Below are 24,181 nucleotides of genomic sequence, written 5' to 3' on the forward strand. Positions count from 1 at the left end.
AGATCCTGAACAATTGATGCGAGAATCCGTGAGAAACACGGCTTATTTGGGCCTTTTGCCACTGAAACAAGGGCCAGTATTAACAACGTTATACAATCCTCTGATTCACTCCCTGCTTTTCAATCTCTACGATGCTTTCTTCTTGAGACAGGGCCTCACTCCCGTCACCCGGGCTTTTCTACGGTATGATTTTCCTTGTTTGCTTTTGTCAAATTGAGAACTTTTTATTTCATCTCTATCAAATGTTGATCCATTATCACATACGTATGAAAATATTACCACCCATACTGTGAGATATGTTGCTTTTATTTTCATCATTTCTTTCATAAACCAAAGGTTTTAGTTGGGATACCTTCTGATATCTCAAGACTTTTGTTACATGTTTTCTTAAACTGCCGTCGGACGTCTGAAACCGCTGACTGTAGCATGTCATGACTATTTCTCTTTTCTGGTAAACCTCAATTTGGGGAATGTCATCAATTAGTCTCTCGGTGATTGCGTGATTTCACGAAAGTCTTTCACATTCTACCTTGTGCACTGGGTATCTCTTCAAACTCCAGTGCATGTTTCTACCACTTGATGCTTTATTATATGGGAATCTAACTTTCACAAGAGCATTTCATTCAAAGACTTGTCTTGTTCCCCACTGGCAGGCAATTTCACTCGGATACACAATCAATAGGCTGAGCATGGAAAGGTTATCGCTGGAAGGTCTGTTTGATTCCACGGATCTCTCCTTTCTTATTGAGGAAAAAAAAATACGCTGTGCTAATTACTGTACTTCATTGACTATTCTCCAGTCAGAAAGCGCACTTCCGACTTCTTGTCCTTCAATCGCTGAAGGGATGATGGTATCTGCCAAAAGCACACACTTGAAAGTACATCCCAGCACAAACACACACACACACACACAGACACACACAAACACGGACACACACACACAAGCGCGCACACACACACGGCTTCATAGGTAAAGATTTCTTCCCTGACATTGTTTTACCTAAAATAAGGCAAGTGTGTGGCCACTGTCCCAACCCGGTTACACTCGTATTCTACGTGCCTATCAGCCTGAGGAGTAATTGGATTCAGGTGCTCTGGAAAGCATGATGTGGGCTGTGTCTGTTGAATTCCCAGCAATGCAAGCGGACACACCCTGTGACTCCTTCCTTAATTGAGTGCTGATATTTGATTGGTTTATCGCGCACCTGATGGGTGGGTGGGGTGTTCGCGGTTGGTGGGGGTGAGGTATATAAGGGCTGATGCGGCCAGACAGCTCCTCATTTGAACACCCTCTCGGCAGAGATAGCGTCTTTCTGCAACCCGCGGTCCCAGCAGAAAAACCTTGTGATCCTTGTTCCAGGCGACATGGAGGACGACTCACTCTGCTTGGGAGGGGAGTGGCAGTTGAACCGCTTTTCAAAACTCACAAGTTCTGGGCCAGGTGCAGCTTTTGCTGAAATCCAGCGGACTTCTCTCCCTGAGAAGTCACCACTCTCATCTGAGACCCGTGTCGACCTCTGTGATGATTTGGCTCCTGTGGCAAGACAGCTTGCTCCCAGGGAGCAGCTTCCTCTGAGTAGCAGGAGACCTGCTGCGGTGGGGGCTGGGCTCCAGAATATGGGAAATACCTGCTACGTGAATGCTTCCCTGCAGTGCCTGACATACACACCGCCCCTTGCCAACTACATGCTGTCCCGGGAGCACTCTCAAACTTGTCATGGTCACAAGGGCTGCATGCTCTGTACTATGCAAGCTCACATCACACGGGCCCTCCACCGTCCTGGCCATGTCATCCAGCCCTCACGGGCATTGGCTGCTGGCTTCCATAGAGGCAAGCAGGAAGACGCCCATGAATTTCTGATGTTCACTGTGGATGCCATGAAAAAGGCATGCCTTCCCGGGCACAAGCTGGTAGATCATCACTCTAAGGACACCACCCTCATGCACCAAATATTTGGAGGGTACTGGAGATCTCAAATCAAGTGTCTCCACTGCCAGGGCATTTCAGACACCTTTGACCCTTACCTGGACATCGCCCTGGATATCCAGGCAGCTCAGAGTGTGAAGCAAGCTTTGGAACAGTTGGTGAAGCCGGAAGAACTCAATGGAGAGAATGCCTATCATTGTGGTCTTTGTCTCCAGAAGGCGCCGGCCTCCAAGACGTTAACTTTGCACACTTCTGCCAAGGTCCTCATCCTTGTATTGAAGAGATTCTCCCATGTCACAGGCAACAAACTTGCCAAGAGTGTGCAATATCCTGAGTGCCTTGACATGCAGCCATACATGTCTCAGCAGAACGCAGGACCTCTTGTCTATGTCCTCTATGCTGTGCTGGTCCACGCCGGGTGGAGCTGTCACAACGGACATTACTTCTCTTATGTCAAAGCTCAAGAAGGCCAGTGGTATAAAATGGATGATGCCGAGGTCACTGCCTCTGGCATCACTTCTGTCCTGAGTCAACAGGCCTATGTCCTCTTTTACATCCAGAAGAGTGAATGGGAAAGACACAGTGAGAGTGTGTCAAGAGGCAGGGAAGCAAGAGCCCTTGGCGCTGAAGACACAGACAGGCGAGCAACGCAAGGAGAGCTCAAGAGAGACCCCTGCCTCCAGGTACCCGAGTTGGACGAGCACTTGGTGGAAACGGCCACTCAGGAAAGCACCTTAGACCACTGGAAATTCCTCCAAGAGCAAAACAAAACCAAGCCTGACTTCAACGTCAGAAAAGTCGAAGGTACCCTGCCTCCCAACGTACTTGTGATTCATCAATCGAAATACAAGTGTGGGGTGAAAAACCACCATCCTGAACAGCAAAGCTCCCTGCTAAACCTCTCCTCAACGAACCCGACAGATCACGAGTCCATGAACACTGGCACACTCGCTTCTCTGCAAGGGAGGACCAGGAGATCCAAAGGGAAGAACAAACACAGCAAGAGGGCTCTGCTTCTGTGCCAGTGAGCTCAGTGGATGTGCCGACCCACACATAGGGGTGCGCAAACACACACACACACCCACAAGCACGCACGCAAACACACACACACCCACACAAACACGAACACTGCCAATCCTAAGTAAAGTAATGAGGAGCCCAAGTTTCTGTCTGTACAACACGGACAACGCGGACAACCTCTGGAGGGACTGTCTGTGTGTTTGTGTTCACGGTAGATGACATTCAGTGTGTATTTCTGAATATGACCTGTTGACGTGTAGGTTTGCGTGTGAGGTTATTGCAGGGGACTGGGTTGACTATTTTCTCCTGGGGTGTGTTTCACTCGTCAGTTGTTGGTTGGCATGAGAAGGTGAAATTTTGTTAATGTGGGACATCCGTGGATCCTTCTCGCCACCTTGAGTCGTGGAAACTGGAATGCATTTGGAAGATAGGAACGGTGCTCTTCTTTCTTACCCTGACTCGCCGTTTTTACACTGGTTTTTGAATGGACCTCAGGCGCCCTAGGACTTGTGCTCTTGGTGGAACCCACAGAACGCCAGAAACAGACAGACCGACTTGCCTGTTTCACGGTGTCCAATTCCAATGAGTTGAAACGGAAAATTTTCCCACTGGCATGTAAGTCATTTGGAAGTAAGTCGTATTGATAGTCAAGGAAGTCACACACAGGAGTGTGTGTCTTCAACGAAACTAAATTCAGAAAGCCCTGAAATCAATCTCATTTGGTGTGTTTACAGACGGCATCTGGGGAGATTCCGGGTCATTCGTCCAGCTGTGAAAGGTGCATCTCTGAAGCCCAGTCCCTGTCCTGCAATCAGACTTATTTATCCGACGTGGTGTTTCAGTGGAAATGATTGTGGGAAATGACCCCTTCCTTTTCTGTATTTGCTGATTAGATTTCATGGTCCCTGTCTCGTTAGGTGCAGTGATCAAAATTGACCAACCCCTGAGGAAGGTTGTCCAGTGCACAACCCAGGGCTCGGTAGAACCGCAGAATCTTGGGTGCAACCCTGCTCAAGCACCCAAATGTGCACACGAACAGGGTTTCTGTGTGACGTGTGTGAAAACTACAGTCTGATGCGAATGACTCGCAGACAGTTTATCCATTGGGCTCCCCTCAAAATCAGTTATGAGCATGAAAGGACACCGATGCCCAGGTCCCGGCTCCAGGAATAAGACCCTCCAGGGTCTAGTGTGAAGCCACGGCATCTGGATTGCTCAGGCTTCTGGGGATCATTCTCCTGAGAATGGTGGCTCCTTTCTCCCTGTGGAGCATCTTTCAAAACAGTGCTCCTTTCTTCCCCCAGGACACTCGACATCAGGCGCAGGAAGCCTTCTGATTGAGCACACCTGGCCCATGAAAAGACAAGGGAAAGAAACGGGGCCGAAGGTCACAGTCCTCTCATTCCACCATCCTTCTTCAAATCATCCTAATTTCATGGGCCCTGAGGCCAGGGCTGTTTCTTTACACCTCGAGGCCTTGGCGCCGGGACTCAATCCTGCCCTGCTGCTTACTGTCTGAGACATTTTCGGAAAATCCCTAGAGCCAGGATCTCCATTCCTGGTAAGCCAGAGAGCCTGAAGACACACCCAAATTCTGACCCTCTTAGCTCAGGGAACATGTCCACCTTCGTCAGCATTAAAATTTTTGCACCAGATGTGCTAACTGCAATTCCACCATACAATGCCTAACTGGAAATGGAGGCAACATCTCAGATCCTGAACAATTGATGCGGGAATCCGTGAGACACACGGCTTATTTGGGCCTTTTGCCACTGAAACAAGGGCCAGTATTAACAACGTTATACAATCCTCTGATTCACTCCCTGCTTTTCAATCTCTGCGATGCTTTCTTCTTGAGACAGGGCCTCACTCCCGTCACCCGGGCTTTTCTACGGTATAATTTTCCTTGTTTGCTTTTGTCAAATTGAGAACTTTTTATTTCATCTCTATCAAATGTTGATCCATTATCACATACGTATGAAAATATTACCACCCATACTGTGAGATATGTTGCTTTTATTTTCATCATTTCTTTCATAAACCAAAGGTTTTAGTTGGGATACCTTCTGATATCTCAAGACTTTTGTTTCATGTTTTCTTAAACTGCCGTCGGACGTCTGAAACCGCTGACTGTAGCATGTCATGACTATTTCTCTTTTCTGGTAAACCTCAATTTGGGGAATGTCATCAATTAGTCTCTCGGTGATTGCGTGATTTCACGAAAGTCTTTCACATTCTACTTTGTGCACTGGGTATCTCTTCAAACTTCAGTGCATGTTTCTACCACTTGATGCTTTATTATATGGGAATCTAACTTTCACAAGAGCATTTCAGGCAAAGACTTGTCTTGTTCCCCACTGGCAGGCAATTTCACTCGGATACACAATCAATAGGCTGAGCATGGAAAGGTTATCGCTGGAAGGTCTGTTTGATTCCACGGATCTCTCCTTTCTTATTGAGGAAAAAAAAATACGCTGTGCTAATTACTGTACTTCATTGACTATTCTCCAGTCAGAAAGCGCACTTCCGACTTCTTGTCCTTCAATCGCTGAAGGGATGATGGTATCTGCCAAAAGCACACACTTGAAAGTACATCCCAGCACAAACACACACACACACACACAGACACACACAAACACGGACACACACACACAAGCGCGCACACACACACGGCTTCATAGGTAAAGATTTCTTCCCTGACATTGTTTTACCTAAAATAAGGCAAGTGTGTGGCCACTGTCCCAACCCGGTTACACTCGTATTCTACGTGCCTATCAGCCTGAGGAGTAATTGGATTCAGGTGCTCTGGAAAGCATGATGTGGGCTGTGTCTGTTGAATTCCCAGCAATGCAAGGGGACACACCCTGTGACTCCTTCCTTAATTGAGTGCTGATATTTGATTGGTTTATCGCGCACCTGATGGGTGGGTGGGGTGTTCGCGGTTGGTGGGGGTGAGGTATATAAGGGCTGATGCGGCCAGACAGCTCCTCATTTGAACACCCTCTCGGCAGAGATAGCGTCTTTCTGCAACCCGCGGTCCCAGCAGAAAAACCTTGTGATCCTTGTTCCAGGCGACATGGAGGACGACTCACTCTGCTTGGGAGGGGAGTGGCAGTTGAACCGCTTTTCAAAACTCACAAGTTCTGGGCCAGGTGCAGCTTTTGCTGAAATCCAGCGGACTTCTCTCCCTGAGAAGTCACCACTCTCATCTGAGACCCGTGTCGACCTCTGTGATGATTTGGCTCCTGTGGCAAGACAGCTTGCTCCCAGGGAGCAGCTTCCTCTGAGTAGCAGGAGACCTGCTGCGGTGGGGGCTGGGCTCCAGAATATGGGAAATACCTGCTACGTGAATGCTTCCCTGCAGTGCCTGACATACACACCGCCCCTTGCCAACTACATGCTGTCCCGGGAGCACTCTCAAACTTGTCATGGTCACAAGGGCTGCATGCTCTGTACTATGCAAGCTCACATCACACGGGCCCTCCACCGTCCTGGCCATGTCATCCAGCCCTCACGGGCATTGGCTGCTGGCTTCCATAGAGGCAAGCAGGAAGACGCCCATGAATTTCTGATGTTCACTGTGGATGCCATGAAAAAGGCATGCCTTCCCGGGCACAAGCTGGTAGATCATCACTCTAAGGACACCACCCTCATGCACCAAATATTTGGAGGGTACTGGAGATCTCAAATCAAGTGTCTCCACTGCCAGGGCATTTCAGACACCTTTGACCCTTACCTGGACATCGCCCTGGATATCCAGGCAGCTCAGAGTGTGAAGCAAGCTTTGGAACAGTTGGTGAAGCCGGAAGAACTCAATGGAGAGAATGCCTATCATTGTGGTCTTTGTCTCCAGAAGGCGCCGGCCTCCAAGACGTTAACTTTGCACACTTCTGCCAAGGTCCTCATCCTTGTATTGAAGAGATTCTCCCATGTCACAGGCAACAAACTTGCCAAGAGTGTGCAATATCCTGAGTGCCTTGACATGCAGCCATACATGTCTCAGCAGAACGCAGGACCTCTTGTCTATGTCCTCTGTGCTGTGCTGGTCCACGCCGGGTGGAGCTGTCACAACGGACATTACTTCTCTTATGTCAAAGCTCAAGAAGGCCAGTGGTATAAAATGGATGATGCCGAGGTCACTGCCTCTGGCATCACTTCTGTCCTGAGTCAACAGGCCTATGTCCTCTTTTACATCCAGAAGAGTGAATGGGAAAGACACAGTGAGAGTGTGTCAAGAGGCAGGGAAGCAAGAGCCCTTGGCGCTGAAGACACAGACAGGCGAGCAACGCAAGGAGAGCTCAAGAGAGACCCCTGCCTCCAGGTACCCGAGTTGGACGAGCACTTGGTGGAAACGGCCACTCAGGAAAGCACCTTAGACCACTGGAAATTCCTCCAAGAGCAAAACAAAACCAAGCCTGACTTCAACGTCAGAAAAGTCGAAGGTACCCTGCCTCCCAACGTACTTGTGATTCATCAATCGAAATACAAGTGTGGGGTGAAAAACCACCATCCTGAACAGCAAAGCTCCCTGCTAAACCTCTCCTCAACGAACCCGACAGATCACGAGTCCATGAACACTGGCACACTCGCTTCTCTGCAAGGGAGGACCAGGAGATCCAAAGGGAAGAACAAACACAGCAAGAGGGCTCTGCTTCTGTGCCAGTGAGCTCAGTGGATGTGCCGACCCACACATAGGGGTGCGCAAACACACACACACACCCACAAGCACGCACGCAAACACACACACACCCACACAAACACGAACACTGCCAATCCTAAGTAAAGTAATGAGGAGCCCAAGTTTCTGTCTGTACAACACGGACAACGCAGACAACCTCTGGAGGGACTGTCTGTGTGTTTGTGTTCACGGTAGATGACTTTCCGTGTGTATTTCTGAATATGACCTGTTGACGTGTAGGTTTGCGTGTGAGGTTATTGCAGGGGACTGGGTTGACTATTTTCTCCTGGGGTGTGTTTCACTCGTCAGTTGTTGGTCGGCATGAGAAGGTGAAATTTTGTTAATGTGGGACATCCGTGGATCCTTCTCGCCACCTTGAGTCGTGGAAACTGGAATGCATTTGGAAGATAGGAACGGTGCTCTTCTTTCTTACCCTGACTCGCCGTTTTTACACTGGTTTTTGAATGGACCTCAGGCGCCCTAGGACTTGTGCTCTTGGTGGAACCCACAGAACGCCGGAAACAGACAGACCGACTTGCCTGTTTCACGGTGTCCAATTCCAATGAGTTGAAACGGAAAATTTTCCCACTGGCATGTAAGTCATTTGGAAGTAAGTCGTATTGATAGTCAAGGAAGTCACACACAGGAGTGTGTGTCTTCAACGAAACTAAATTCAGAAAGCCCTGAAATCAATCTCATTTGGTGTGTTTACAGACGGCATCTGGGGAGATTCCGGGTCATTCGTCCAGCTGCGAAAGGTGCATCTCTGAAGCCCAGTCCCTGTCCTGCAATCAGACTTATTTATCCGACGTGGTGTTTCAGTGGAAATGATTGTGGGAAATGACCCCTTCCTTTTCTGTATTTGCTGATTAGATTTCATGGTCCCCGTCTCGTTAGGTGCAGTGATCAAAATTGACCAACCCCTGAGGAAGGTTGTCCAGTGCACAACCCAGGGCTCGGTAGAACCGCAGAATCTTGGGTGCAACCCTGCTCAAGCACCCAAATGTGCACACGAACAGGGTTTCTGTGTGACGTGTGTGAAAACTACAGTGTGATGCGAATGACTCGCAGACAGTTTATCCATTGGGCTCCCCTCAAAATCAGTTATGAGCATGAAAGGACACCGATGCCCAGGTCCCGGCTCCAGGAATAAGACCCTCCAGGGTCTAGTGTGAAGCCACGGCATCTGGATTGCTCAGGCTTCTGGGGATCATTCTCCTGAGAATGGTGGCTCCTTTCTCCCTGTGGAGCATCTTTCAAAACAGTGCTCCTTTCTTCCCCCAGGACACTCGACATCAGGCGCAGGAAGCCTTCTGATTGAGCACACCTGGCCCATGAAAAGACAAGGGAAAGAAACGGGGCCGAAGGTCACAGTCCTCTCATTCCACCATCCTTCTTCAAATCATCCTAATTTCATGGGCCCTGAGGCCAGGGCTGTTTCTTTACACCTCGAGGCCTTGGCGCCGGGACTCAATCCTGCCCTGTTGCTTACTGTCTGAGACATTTTGGGAAAATCCCTAGAGCCAGGATCTCCATTCCTGGTAAGCCAGAGAGCCTGAAGACACACCCAAATTCTGACCCTCTTAGCTCAGGGAACATGTCCACCTTCGTCAGCATTAAAATTTTTGCACCAGATGTGCTAACTGCAATTCCACCCTACGATGCCTAACTGGAAATGGAGGCAACATCTCAGATCCTGAACAATTGATGCGGGAATCCGTGAGACACACGGCTTATTTGGGCCTTTTGCCACTGAAACAAGGGCCAGTATTAACAACGTTATACAATCCTCTGATTCACTCCCTGCTTTTCAATCTCTGCGATGCTTTCTTCTTGAGACAGGGCCTCACTCCCGTCACCCGGGCTTTTCTACGGTATAATTTTCCTTGTTTGCTTTTGTCAAATTGAGAACTTTTTATTTCATCTCTATCAAATGTTGATCCATTATCACATACGTATGAAAATATTACCACCCATACTGTGAGATATGTTGCTTTTATTTTCATCATTTCTTTCATAAACCAAAGGTTTTAGTTGGGATACCTTCTGATATCTCAAGACTTTTGTTTCATGTTTTCTTAAACTGCCGTCGGACGTCTGAAACCGCTGACTGTAGCATGTCATGACTATTTCTCTTTTCTGGTAAACCTCAATTTGGGGAATGTCATCAATTAGTCTCTCGGTGATTGCGTGATTTCACGAAAGTCTTTCACATTCTACTTTGTGCACTGGGTATCTCTTCAAACTTCAGTGCATGTTTCTACCACTTGATGCTTTATTATATGGGAATCTAACTTTCACAAGAGCATTTCAGGCAAAGACTTGTCTTGTTCCCCACTGGCAGGCAATTTCACTCGGATACACAATCAATAGGCTGAGCATGGAAAGGTTATCGCTGGAAGGTCTGTTTGATTCCACGGATCTCTCCTTTCTTATTGAGGAAAAAAAAATACGCTGTGCTAATTACTGTACTTCATTGACTATTCTCCAGTCAGAAAGCGCACTTCCGACTTCTTGTCCTTCAATCGCTGAAGGGATGATGGTATCTGCCAAAAGCACACACTTGAAAGTACATCCCAGCACAAACACACACACACACACACACACACACACAAACACGGACACACACACACAAGCGCGCACACACACACGGCTTCATAGGTAAAGATTTCTTCCCTGACATTGTTTTACCTAAAATAAGGCAAGTGTGTGGCCACTGTCCCAACCCGGTTACACTCGTATTCTACGTGCCTATCAGCCTGAGGAGTAATTGGATTCAGGTGCTCTGGAAAGCATGATGTGGGCTGTGTCTGTTGAATTCCCAGCAATGCAAGGGGACACACCCTGTGACTCCTTCCTTAATTGAGTGCTGATATTTGATTGGTTTATCGCGCACCTGATGGGTGGGTGGGGTGTTCGCGGTTGGTGGGGGTGAGGTATATAAGGGCTGATGCGGCCAGACAGCTCCTCATTTGAACACCCTCTCGGCAGAGATAGCGTCTTTCTGCAACCCGCGGTCCCAGCAGAAAAACCTTGTGATCCTTGTTCCAGGCGACATGGAGGACGACTCACTCTGCTTGGGAGGGGAGTGGCAGTTGAACCGCTTTTCAAAACTCACAAGTTCTGGGCCAGGTGCAGCTTTTGCTGAAATCCAGCGGACTTCTCTCCCTGAGAAGTCACCACTCTCATCTGAGACCCGTGTCGACCTCTGTGATGATTTGGCTCCTGTGGTAAGACAGCTTGCTCCCAGGGAGCAGCTTCCTCTGAGTAGCAGGAGACCTGCTGCGGTGGGGGCTGGGCTCCAGAATATGGGAAATACCTGCTACGTGAATGCTTCCCTGCAGTGCCTGACATACACACCGCCCCTTGCCAACTACATGCTGTCCCGGGAGCACTCTCAAACTTGTCATGGTCACAAGGGCTGCATGCTCTGTACTATGCAAGCTCACATCACACGGGCCCTCCACCGTCCTGGCCATGTCATCCAGCCGTCACGGGCATTGGCTGCTGGCTTCCATACAGGCAAGCAGGAAGACGCCCATGAATTTCTGATGTTCACTGTGGATGCCATGAAAAAGGCATGCCTTCCCGGGCACAAGCTGGTAGATCATCACTCTAAGGACACCACCCTCATGCACCAAATATTTGGAGGGTACTGGAGATCTCAAATCAAGTGTCTCCACTGCCAGGGCATTTCAGACACCTTTGACCCTTACCTGGACATCGCCCTGGATATCCAGGCAGCTCAGAGTGTGAAGCAAGCTTTGGAACAGTTGGTGAAGCCCGAAGAACTCAATGGAGAGAATGCCTATCATTGTGGTCTTTGTCTCCAGAAGGCGCCGGCCTCCAAGACGTTAACTTTGCACACTTCTGCCAAGGTCCTCATCCTTGTATTGAAGAGATTCTCCCATGTCACAGGCAACAAACTTGCCAAGAGTGTGCAATATCCTGAGTGCCTTGACATGCAGCCATACATGTCTCAGCAGAACGCAGGACCTCTTGTCTATGTCCTCTATGCTGTGCTGGTCCACGCCGGGTGGAGCTGTCACAACGGACATTACTTCTCTTATGTCAAAGCTCAAGAAGGCCAGTGGTATAAAATGGATGATGCCGAGGTCACTGCCTCTGGCATCACTTCTGTACTGAGTCAACAGGCCTATGTCCTCTTTTACATCCAGAAGAGTGAATGGGAAAGACACAGTGAGAGTGTGTCAAGAGGCAGGGAAGCAAGAGCCCTTGGCGCTGAAGACACAGACAGGCGAGCAACGCAAGGAGAGCTCAAGAGAGACCCCTGCCTCCAGGTACCCGAGTTGGACGAGCACTTGGTGGAAACGGCCACTCAGGAAAGCACCTTAGACCACTGGAAATTCCTCCAAGAGCAAAACAAAACCAAGCCTGACTTCAACGTCAGAAAAGTCGAAGGTACCCTGCCTCCCAACGTACTTGTGATTCATCAATCGAAATACAAGTGTGGGATGAAAAACCACCATCCTGAACAGCAAAGCTCCCTGCTAAACCTCTCCTCAACGAACCCGACAGATCACGAGTCCATGAGCACTGGCACACTCGCTTCTCTGCAAGGGAGGACCAGGAGATCCAAAGGGAAGAACAAACACAGCAAGAGGGCTCTGCTTCTGTGCCAGTGAGCTCAGTGGATGTGCCGACCCACACATAGGGGTGCGCAAACACACACACACACCCACAAGCACGCACGCAAACACACACACACCCACACAAACACGAACACTGCCAATCCTAAGTAAAGTAATGAGGAGCCCAAGTTTCTGTCTGTACAACACGGACAACGCAGACAACCTCTGGAGGGACTGTCTGTGTGTTTGTGTTCACGGTAGATGACTTTCAGTGTGTATTTCTGAATATGACCTGTTGACGTGTAGGTTTGCGTGTGAGGTTATTGCAGGGGACTGGGTTGACTATTTTCTCCTGGGGTGTGTTTCACTCGTCAGTTGTTGGTTGGCATGAGAAGGTGAAATTTTGTTAATGTGGGACATCCGTGGATCCTTCTCGCCACCTTGAGTCGTGGAAACTGGAATGCATTTGGAAGATAGGAACGGTGCTCTTCTTTCTTACCCTGACTCGCCGTTTTTACACTGGTTTTTGAATGGACCTCAGGCGCCCTAGGACTTGTGCTCTTGGTGGAACCCACAGAACGCCAGAAACAGACAGACCGACTTGCCTGTTTCACGGTGTCCAATTCCAATGAGTTGAAACGGAAAATTTTCCCACTGGCATGTAAGTCATTTGGAAGTAAGTCGTATTGATAGTCAAGGAAGTCACACACAGGAGTGTGTGTCTTCAACGAAACTAAATTCAGAAAGCCCTGAAATCAATCTCATTTGGTGTGTTTACAGACGGCATCTGGGGAGATTCCGGGTCATTCGTCCAGCTGTGAAAGGTGCATCTCTGAAGCCCAGTCCCTGTCCTGCAATCAGACTTATTTATCCGACGTGGTGTTTCAGTGGAAATGATTGTGGGAAATGACCCCTTCCTTTTCTGTATTTGCTGATTAGATTTCATGGTCCCTGTCTCGTTAGGTGCAGTGATCAAAATTGACCAACCCCTGAGGAAGGTTGTCCAGTGCACAACCCAGGGCTCGGTAGAACCGCAGAATCTTGGGTGCAACCCTGCTCAAGCACCCAAATGTGCACACGAACAGGGTTTCTGTGTGACGTGTGTGAAAACTACAGTCTGATGCGAATGACTCGCAGACAGTTTATCCATTGGGCTCCCCTCAAAATCAGTTATGAGCATGAAAGGACACCGATGCCCAGGTCCCGGCTCCAGGAATAAGACCCTCCAGGGTCTAGTGTGAAGCCACGGCATCTGGATTGCTCAGGCTTCTGGGGATCATTCTCCTGAGAATGGTGGCTCCTTTCTCCCTGTGGAGCATCTTTCAAAACAGTGCTCCTTTCTTCCCCCAGGACACTCGACATCAGGCGCAGGAAGCCTTCTGATTGAGCACACCTGGCCCATGAAAAGACAAGGGAAAGAAACGGGGCCGAAGGTCACAGTCCTCTCATTCCACCATCCTTCTTCAAATCATCCTAATTTCATGGGCCCTGAGGCCAGGGCTGTTTCTTTACACCTCGAGGCCTTGGCGCCGGGACTCAATCCTGCCCTGCTGCTTACTGTCTGAGACATTTTCGGAAAATCCCTAGAGCCAGGATCTCCATTCCTGGTAAGCCAGAGAGCCTGAAGACACACCCAAATTCTGACCCTCTTAGCTCAGGGAACATGTCCACCTTCGTCAGCATTAAAATTTTTGCACCAGATGTGCTAACTGCAATTCCACCATACAATGCCTAACTGGAAATGGAGGCAACATCTCAGATCCTGAACAATTGATGCGGGAATCCGTGAGACACACGGCTTATTTGGGCCTTTTGCCACTGAAACAAGGGCCAGTATTAACAACGTTATACAATCCTCTGATTCACTCCCTGCTTTTCAATCTCTGCGATGCTTTCTTCTTGAGACAGGGCCTCACTCCCGTCACCCGGGCTTTTCTACGGTATAATTTTCCTTGTTTGCTTTTGTCAAATTGAGAACTTTTTATTTCATCTCTATCAAATGTTGATCCATTATCACATACGTATGAAAATATTACCACCCATACTGTGAGATATGTTGCTTTTATTTTCATCATTTCTTTCATAAACCAAAGGTTTTAGTTGGGATACCTTCTGATATCTCAAGACTTTTGTTACATGTTTTCTTAAACTGCCGTCGGACGTCTGAAACCGCTGACTGTAGCATGTCATGACTATTTCTCTTTTCTGGTAAACCTCAATTTGGGGAATGTCATCAATTAGTCTCTCGGTGATTGCGTGATTTCACGAAAGTCTTTCACATTCTACCTTGTGCACTGGGTATCTCTTCAAACTCCAGTGCATGTTTCTACCACTTGATGCTTTATTATATGGGAATCTAACTTTCACAAGAGCATTTCATTCAAAGACTTGTCTTGTTCCCCACTGGCAGGCAATTTCACTCGGATACACAATCAATAGGCTGAGCATGGAAAGGTTATCGCTGGAAGGTCTGTTTGATTCCACGGATCTCTCCTTTCTTATTGAGGAAAAAAAAATACGCTGTGCTAATTACTGTACTTCATTGACTATTCTCCAGTCAGAAAGCGCACTTCCGACTTCTTGTCCTTCAATCGCTGAAGGGATGATGGTATCTGCCAAAAGCACACACTTGAAAGTACATCCCAGCACAAACACACACACACACACACAGACACACACAAACACGGACACACACACACAAGCGCGCACACACACACGGCTTCATAGGTAAAGATTTCTTCCCTGACATTGTTTTACCTAAAATAAGGCAAGTGTGTGGCCACTGTCCCAACCCGGTTACACTCGTATTCTACGTGCCTATCAGCCTGAGGAGTAATTGGATTCAGGTGCTCTGGAAAGCATGATGTGGGCTGTGTCTGTTGAATTCCCAGCAATGCAAGCGGACACACCCTGTGACTCCTTCCTTAATTGAGTGCTGATATTTGATTGGTTTATCGCGCACCTGATGGGTGGGTGGGGTGTTCGCGGTTGGTGGGGGTGAGGTATATAAGGGCTGATGCGGCCAGACAGCTCCTCATTTGAACACCCTCTCGGCAGAGATAGCGTCTTTCTGCAACCCGCGGTCCCAGCAGAAAAACCTTGTGATCCTTGTTCCAGGCGACATGGAGGACGACTCACTCTGCTTGGGAGGGGAGTGGCAGTTGAACCGCTTTTCAAAACTCACAAGTTCTGGGCCAGGTGCAGCTTTTGCTGAAATCCAGCGGACTTCTCTCCCTGAGAAGTCACCACTCTCATCTGAGACCCGTGTCGACCTCTGTGATGATTTGGCTCCTGTGGCAAGACAGCTTGCTCCCAGGGAGCAGCTTCCTCTGAGTAGCAGGAGACCTGCTGCGGTGGGGGCTGGGCTCCAGAATATGGGAAATACCTGCTACGTGAATGCTTCCCTGCAGTGCCTGACATACACACCGCCCCTTGCCAACTACATGCTGTCCCGGGAGCACTCTCAAACTTGTCATGGTCACAAGGGCTGCATGCTCTGTACTATGCAAGCTCACATCACACGGGCCCTCCACCGTCCTGGCCATGTCATCCAGCCCTCACGGGCATTGGCTGCTGGCTTCCATAGAGGCAAGCAGGAAGACGCCCATGAATTTCTGATGTTCACTGTGGATGCCATGAAAAAGGCATGCCTTCCCGGGCACAAGCTGGTAGATCATCACTCTAAGGACACCACCCTCATGCACCAAATATTTGGAGGGTACTGGAGATCTCAAATCAAGTGTCTCCACTGCCAGGGCATTTCAGACACCTTTGACCCTTACCTGGACATCGCCCTGGATATCCAGGCAGCTCAGAGTGTGAAGCAAGCTTTGGAACAGTTGGTGAAGCCGGAAGAACTCAATGGAGAGAATGCCTATCATTGTGGTCTTTGTCTCCAGAAGGCGCCGGCCTCCAAGACGTTAACTTTGCACACTTCTGCCAAGGTCCTCATCCTTGTATTGAAGAGATTCTCCCATGTCACAGGCAACAAACTTGCCAAGAGTGTGCAATATCCTGAGTGCCTTGACATGCAGCCATACATGTCTCAGCAGAACGCAGGACCTCTTGTCTATGTCCTCTATGCTGTGCTGGTCCACGCCGGGTGGAGCTGTCACAACGGACATTACTTCTCTTATGTCAAAGCTCAAGAAGGCCAGTGGTATAAAATGGATGATGCCGAGGTCACTGCCTCTGGCATCACTTCTGTCCTGAGTCAACAGGCCTATGTCCTCTTTTACATCCAGAAGAGTGAATGGGAAAGACACAGTGAGAGTGTGTCAAGAGGCAGGGAAGCAAGAGCCCTTGGCGCTGAAGACACAGACAGGCGAGCAACGCAAGGAGAGCTCAAGAGAGACCCCTGCCTCCAGGTACCCGAGTTGGACGAGCACTTGGTGGAAACGGCCACTCAGGAAAGCACCTTAGACCACTGGAAATTCCTCCAAGAGCAAAACAAAACCAAGCCTGACTTCAACGTCAGAAAAGTCGAAGGTACCCTGCCTCCCAACGTACTTGTGATTCATCAATCGAAATACAAGTGTGGGGTGAAAAACCACCATCCTGAACAGCAAAGCTCCCTGCTAAACCTCTCCTCAACGAACCCGACAGATCACGAGTCCATGAACACTGGCACACTCGCTTCTCTGCAAGGGAGGACCAGGAGATCCAAAGGGAAGAACAAACACAGCAAGAGGGCTCTGCTTCTGTGCCAGTGAGCTCAGTGGATGTGCCGACCCACACATAGGGGTGCGCAAACACACACACACACCCACAAGCACGCACGCAAACACACACACACCCACACAAACACGAACACTGCCAATCCTAAGTAAAGTAATGAGGAGCCCAAGTTTCTGTCTGTACAACACGGACAACGCGGACAACCTCTGGAGGGACTGTCTGTGTGTTTGTGTTCACGGTAGATGACATTCAGTGTGTATTTCTGAATATGACCTGTTGACGTGTAGGTTTGCGTGTGAGGTTATTGCAGGGGACTGGGTTGACTATTTTCTCCTGGGGTGTGTTTCACTCGTCAGTTGTTGGTTGGCATGAGAAGGTGAAATTTTGTTAATGTGGGACATCCGTGGATCCTTCTCGCCACCTTGAGTCGTGGAAACTGGAATGCATTTGGAAGATAGGAACGGTGCTCTTCTTTCTTACCCTGACTCGCCGTTTTTACACTGGTTTTTGAATGGACCTCAGGCGCCCTAGGACTTGTGCTCTTGGTGGAACCCACAGAACGCCAGAAACAGACAGACCGACTTGCCTGTTTCACGGTGTCCAATTCCAATGAGTTGAAACGGAAAATTTTCCCACTGGCATGTAAGTCATTTGGAAGTAAGTCGTATTGATAGTCAAGGAAGTCACACACAGGAGTGTGTGTCTTCAACGAAACTAAATTCAGAAAGCCCTGAAATCAATCTCATTTGGTGTGTTTACAGACGGCATCTGGGGAGATTCCGGGTCATTCGTCCAGCTGTGAAAGGTGCATCTCTGAAGCCCAGTCCCTGTCCTGCAATCAGACTTATTTATCCGACGTGGTGTTTCAGTGGAAATGATTGTGGGAAATGACCCCTTCCTTTTCTGTATTTGCTGATTAGATTTCATGGTCCCTGTCTCGTTAGGTGCAGTGATCAAAATTGACCAACCCCTGAGGAAGGTTGTCCAGTGCACAACCCAGGGCTCGGTAGAACCGCAGAATCTTGGGTGCAACCCTGCTCAAGCACCCAAATGTGCACACGAACAGGGTTTCTGTGTGACGTGTGTGAAAACTACAGTCTGATGCGAATGACTCGCAGACAGTTTATCCATTGGGCTCCCCTCAAAATCAGTTATGAGCATGAAAGGACACCGATGCCCAGGTCCCGGCTCCAGGAATAAGACCCTCCAGGGTCTAGTGTGAAGCCACGGCATCTGGATTGCTCAGGCTTCTGGGGATCATTCTCCTGAGAATGGTGGCTCCTTTCTCCCTGTGGAGCATCTTTCAAAACAGTGCTCCTTTCTTCCCCCAGGACACTCGACATCAGGCGCAGGAAGCCTTCTGATTGAGCACACCTGGCCCATGAAAAGACAAGGGAAAGAAACGGGGCCGAAGGTCACAGTCCTCTCATTCCACCATCCTTCTTCAAATCATCCTAATTTCATGGGCCCTGAGGCCAGGGCTGTTTCTTTACACCTCGAGGCCTTGGCGCCGGGACTCAATCCTGCCCTGCTGCTTACTGTCTGAGACATTTTCGGAAAATCCCTAGAGCCAGGATCTCCATTCCTGGTAAGCCAGAGAGCCTGAAGACACACCCAAATTCTGACCCTCTTAGCTCAGGGAACATGTCCACCTTCGTCAGCATTAAAATTTTTGCACCAGATGTGCTAACTGCAATTCCACCATACAATGCCTAACTGGAAATGGAGGCAACATCTCAGATCCTGAACAATTGATGCGGGAATCCGTGAGACACACGGCTTATTTGGGCCTTTTGCCACTGAAACAAGGGCCAGTATTAACAACGTTATACAATCCTCTGATTCACTCCCTGCTTTTCAATCTCTGCGATGCTTTCTTCTTGAGACAGGGCCTCACTCCCGTCACCCGGGCTTTTCTACGGTATAATTTTCCTTGTTTGCTTTTGTCAAATTGAGAACTTTTTATTTCATCTCTATCAAATGTTGATCCATTATCACATACGTATGAAAATATTACCACCCATACTGTGAGATATGTTGCTTTTATTTTCATCATTTCTTTCATAAACCAAAGGTTTTAGTTGGGATACCTTCTGATATCTCAAGACTTTTGTTTCATGTTTTCTTAAACTGCCGTCGGACGTCTGAAACCGCTGACTGTAGCATGTCATGACTATTTCTCTTTTCTGGTAAACCTCAATTTGGGGAATGTCATCAATTAGTCTCTCGGTGATTGCGTGATTTCACGAAAGTCTTTCACATTCTACTTTGTGCACTGGGTATCTCTTCAAACTTCAGTGCATGTTTCTACCACTTGATACTTTATTATATGGGAATCTAACTTTCACAAGAGCATTTCAGGCAAAGACTTGTCTTGTTCCCCACTGGCAGGCAATTTCACTCGGATACACAATCAATAGGCTGAGCATGGAAAGGTTATCGCTGGAAGGTCTGTTTGATTCCACGGATCTCTCCTTTCTTATTGAGGAAAAAAAAATACGCTGTGCTAATTACTGTACTTCATTGACTATTCTCCAGTCAGAAAGCGCACTTCCGACTTCTTGTCCTTCAATCGCTGAAGGGATGATGGTATCTGCCAAAAGCACACACTTGAAAGTACATCCCAGCACAAACACACACACACACACACAGACACACACAAACACGGACACACACACACAAGCGCGCACACACACACGGCTTCATAGGTAAAGATTTCTTCCCTGACATTGTTTTACCTAAAATAAGGCAAGTGTGTGGCCACTGTCCCAACCCGGTTACACTCGTATTCTACGTGCCTATCAGCCTGAGGAGTAATTGGATTCAGGTGCTCTGGAAAGCATGATGTGGGCTGTGTCTGTTGAATTCCCAGCAATGCAAGGGGACACACCCTGTGACTCCTTCCTTAATTGAGTGCTGATATTTGATTGGTTTATCGCGCACCTGATGGGTGGGTGGGGTGTTCGCGGTTGGTGGGGGTGAGGTATATAAGGGCTGATGCGGCCAGACAGCTCCTCATTTGAACACCCTCTCGGCAGAGATAGCGTCTTTCTGCAACCCGCGGTCCCAGCAGAAAAACCTTGTGATCCTTGTTCCAGGCGACATGGAGGACGACTCACTCTGCTTGGGAGGGGAGTGGCAGTTGAACCGCTTTTCAAAACTCACAAGTTCTGGGCCAGGTGCAGCTTTTGCTGAAATCCAGCGGACTTCTCTCCCTGAGAAGTCACCACTCTCATCTGAGATCCGTGTCGACCTCTGTGATGATTTGGCTCCTGTGGTAAGACAGCTTGCTCCCAGGGAGCAGCTTCCTCTGAGTAGCAGGAGACCTGCTGCGGTGGGGGCTGGGCTCCAGAATATGGGAAATACCTGCTACGTGAATGCTTCCCTGCAGTGCCTGACATACACACCGCCCCTTGCCAACTACATGCTGTCCCGGGAGCACTCTCAAACTTGTCATGGTCACAAGGGCTGCATGCTCTGTACTATGCAAGCTCACATCACACGGGCCCTCCACCGTCCTGGCCATGTCATCCAGCCCTCACGGGCATTGGCTGCTGGCTTCCATACAGGCAAGCAGGAAGACGCCCATGAATTTCTGATGTTCACTGTGGATGCCATGAAAAAGGCATGCCTTCCCGGGCACAAGCTGGTAGATCATCACTCTAAGGACACCACCCTCATGCACCAAATATTTGGAGGGTACTGGAGATCTCAAATCAAGTGTCTCCACTGCCAGGGCATTTCAGACACCTTTGACCCTTACCTGGACATCGCCCTGGATATCCAGGCAGCTCAGAGTGTGAAGCAAGCTTTGGAACAGTTGGTGAAGCCCGAAGAACTCAATGGAGAGAATGCCTATCATTGTGGTCTTTGTCTCCAGAAGGCGCCGGCCTCCAAGACGTTAACTTTGCACACTTCTGCCAAGGTCCTCATCCTTGTATTGAAGAGATTCTCCCATGTCACAGGCAACAAACTTGCCAAGAGTGTGCAATATCCTGAGTGCCTTGACATGCAGCCATACATGTCTCAGCAGAACGCAGGACCTCTTGTCTATGTCCTCTGTGCTGTGCTGGTCCACGCCGGGTGGAGCTGTCACAACGGACATTACTTCTCTTATGTCAAAGCTCAAGAAGGCCAGTGGTATAAAATGGATGATGCCGAGGTCACTGCCTCTGGCATCACTTCTGTCCTGAGTCAACAGGCCTATGTCCTCTTTTACATCCAGAAGAGTGAATGGGAAAGACACAGTGAGAGTGTGTCAAGAGGCAGGGAAGCAAGAGCCCTTGGCGCTGAAGACACAGACAGGCGAGCAACGCAAGGAGAGCTCAAGAGAGACCCCTGCCTCCAGGTACCCGAGTTGGACGAGCACTTGGTGGAAACGGCCACTCAGGAAAGCACCTTAGACCACTGGAAATTCCTCCAAGAGCAAAACAAAACCAAGCCTGACTTCAACGTCAGAAAAGTCGAAGGTACCCTGCCTCCCAACGTACTTGTGATTCATCAATCGAAATACAAGTGTGGGGTGAAAAACCACCATCCTGAACAGCAAAGCTCCCTGCTAAACCTCTCCTCAACGAACCCGACAGATCACGAGTCCATGAACACTGGCACACTCGCTTCTCTGCAAGGGAGGACCAGGAGATCCAAAGGGAAGAACAAACACAGCAAGAGGGCTCTGCTTCTGTGCCAGTGAGCTCAGTGGATGTGCCGACCCACACATAGGGGTGCGCAAACACACACACACACCCACAAGCACGCACGCAAACACACACACACCCACACAAACACGAACACTGCCAATCCTAAGTAAAGTAATGAGGAGCCCAAGTTTCTGTCTGTACAACACGGACAACGCAGACAACCTCTGGAGGGACTGTCTGTGTGTTTGTGTTCACGGTAGATGACTTTCCGTGTGTATTTCTGAATATGACCTGTTGACGTGTAGGTTTGCGTGTGAGGTTATTGCAGGGGACTGGGTTGACTATTTTCTCCTGGGGTGTGTTTCACTCGTCAGTTGTTGGTCGGCATGAGAAGGTGAAATTTTGTTAATGTGGGACATCCGTGGATCCTTCTCGCCACCTTGAGTCGTGGAAACTGGAATGCATTTGGAAGATAGGAACGGTGCTCTTCTTTCTTACCCTGACTCGCCGTTTTTACACTGGTTTTTGAATGGACCTCAGGCGCCCTAGGACTTGTGCTCTTGGTGGAACCCACAGAACGCCGGAAACAGACAGACCGACTTGCCTGTTTCACGGTGTCCAATTCCAATGAGTTGAAACGGAAAATTTTCCCACTGGCATGTAAGTCATTTGGAAGTAAGTCGTATTGATAGTCAAGGAAGTCACACACAGGAGTGTGTGTCTTCAACGAAACTAAATTCAGAAAGCCCTGAAATCAATCTCATTTGGTGTGTTTACAGACGGCATCTGGGGAGATTCCGGGTCATTCGTCCAGCTGCGAAAGGTGCATCTCTGAAGCCCAGTCCCTGTCCTGCAATCAGACTTATTTATCCGACGTGGTGTTTCAGTGGAAATGATTGTGGGAAATGACCCCTTCCTTTTCTGTATTTGCTGATTAGATTTCATGGTCCCCGTCTCGTTAGGTGCAGTGATCAAAATTGACCAACCCCTGAGGAAGGTTGTCCAGTGCACAACCCAGGGCTCGGTAGAACCGCAGAATCTTGGGTGCAACCCTGCTCAAGCACCCAAATGTGCACACGAACAGGGTTTCTGTGTGACGTGTGTGAAAACTACAGTGTGATGCGAATGACTCGCAGACAGTTTATCCATTGGGCTCCCCTCAAAATCAGTTATGAGCATGAAAGGACACCGATGCCCAGGTCCCGGCTCCAGGAATAAGACCCTCCAGGGTCTAGTGTGAAGCCACGGCATCTGGATTGCTCAGGCTTCTGGGGATCATTCTCCTGAGAATGGTGGCTCCTTTCTCCCTGTGGAGCATCTTTCAAAACAGTGCTCCTTTCTTCCCCCAGGACACTCGACATCAGGCGCAGGAAGCCTTCTGATTGAGCACACCTGGCCCATGAAAAGACAAGGGAAAGAAACGGGGCCGAAGGTCACAGTCCTCTCATTCCACCATCCTTCTTCAAATCATCCTAATTTCATGGGCCCTGAGGCCAGGGCTGTTTCTTTACACCTCGAGGCCTTGGCGCCGGGACTCAATCCTGCCCTGTTGCTTACTGTCTGAGACATTTTGGGAAAATCCCTAGAGCCAGGATCTCCATTCCTGGTAAGCCAGAGAGCCTGAAGACACACCCAAATTCTGACCCTCTTAGCTCAGGGAACATGTCCACCTTCGTCAGCATTAAAATTTTTGCACCAGATGTGCTAACTGCAATTCCACCCTACGATGCCTAACTGGAAATGGAGGCAACATCTCAGATCCTGAACAATTGATGCGGGAATCCGTGAGACACACGGCTTATTTGGGCCTTTTGCCACTGAAACAAGGGCCAGTATTAACAACGTTATACAATCCTCTGATTCACTCCCTGCTTTTCAATCTCTGCGATGCTTTCTTCTTGAGACAGGGCCTCACTCCCGTCACCCGGGCTTTTCTACGGTATAATTTTCCTTGTTTGCTTTTGTCAAATTGAGAACTTTTTATTTCATCTCTATCAAATGTTGATCCATTATCACATACGTATGAAAATATTACCACCCATACTGTGAGATATGTTGCTTTTATTTTCATCATTTCTTTCATAAACCAAAGGTTTTAGTTGGGATACCTTCTGCTATCTCAAGACTTTTGTTTCATGTTTTCTTAAACTGCCGTCGGACGTCTGAAACCGCTGACTGTAGCATGTCATGACTATTTCTCTTTTCTGGTAAACCTCAATTTGGGGAATGTCATCAATTAGTCTCTCGGTGATTGCGTGATTTCACGAAAGTCTTTCACATTCTACTTTGTGCACTGGGTATCTCTTCAAACTTCAGTGCATGTTTCTACCACTTGATGCTTTATTATATGGGAATCTAACTTTCACAAGAGCATTTCAGGCAAAGACTTGTCTTGTTCCCCACTGGCAGGCAATTTCACTCGGATACACAATCAATAGGCTGAGCATGGAAAGGTTATCGCTGGAAGGTCTGTTTGATTCCACGGATCTCTCCTTTCTTATTGAGGAAAAAAAAATACGCTGTGCTAATTACTGTACTTCATTGACTATTCTCCAGTCAGAAAGCGCACTTCCGACTTCTTGTCCTTCAATCGCTGAAGGGATGATGGTATCTGCCAAAAGCACACACTTGAAAGTACATCCCAGCA

Source organism: Pongo abelii, chromosome 7 (genome assembly GCF_028885655.2).
Source record: "Pongo abelii isolate AG06213 chromosome 7, NHGRI_mPonAbe1-v2.0_pri, whole genome shotgun sequence".
Lineage (NCBI taxonomy): Eukaryota > Metazoa > Chordata > Mammalia > Primates > Hominidae > Pongo > Pongo abelii.